Here is an 895-nt window from a genome sequence, read left to right as displayed (position 1 = left end):
CTTTCCATACATAGGGTTAAGGAAAGGCCAAAAGACTCCAAAGGCACCCTTGACGTATAGTCTAAGTGAAGAGGCCACCTTGAGAGTTCACGGGTTCAAGACACGATGATTAAGCAGGGCTGACAAACCAGTGTGAATTAGACTGTTTCTGGAAACACAAAGAGAAGACGAGCAATGTTTCAGTTTTTACATCACTTTTCCAACTTACTAGTAATGCTAGCTTGACAAACTGAAACTTGTTAATTATAAATTAAGAAGCATGTTCTGATTTAAAACAGTAACTATGTGGGTTTGGGGGTTTCTGGTTTTGTTCTTTTTGCTTGTTTGTTTTTTTACAAGTTTCCTTATTTGATGCTGGAGAGAGGAAAAAGCAATTTTTCTTTGGTGCAACTATTACAGCACGACTGGCACAAATCTCCAGTGTGCACAGATGCCTTAGTATGAAACACACGTAGTGTATCTGTCTGGCAGTCTGGTTTCCTGGTTTCTGGCCACAAAACTAGTGCGCTACCAATATGTAAATGGGAAAGAGGATTTTAGGGCACAAAAGGATACAGAAATCCGGGGGACACCAACAAGCCATGAGACCGGGCTCCGGCAGAACCCTCTTTACCGGCACCCTTTGAGTTTCCACCTAGCATTAGCATGACCTCCGGTTGAGGCCGGGTAGCACCAGCCGCCAGTTTTAAGGGAGAAGCCTTGGTTATCCCGGCCACCAGGCTCTGTGCCCATTCCTGGGGCCAGGCGAGTTCTGCAGGCAGAGCCCGTTTACCAAACGCATGCGGAGGAGCGCACCTGCCTCCTCCCCTCCGCAGTAAAACAAAAGTTTCCACGGAGAAGTAAGCCAAGGCGGGCTTGCGGGGCTCTGCCCGCGGCTCCCGCCCGCCCCGCGCTC

This window comes from Antrostomus carolinensis, unplaced genomic scaffold, assembly GCF_000700745.2.
Source record: "Antrostomus carolinensis isolate BGI_N321 unplaced genomic scaffold, ASM70074v2 scaffold24678, whole genome shotgun sequence".
Lineage (NCBI taxonomy): Eukaryota > Metazoa > Chordata > Aves > Caprimulgiformes > Caprimulgidae > Antrostomus > Antrostomus carolinensis.
This window is presented reverse-complemented; position numbering follows the sequence as displayed.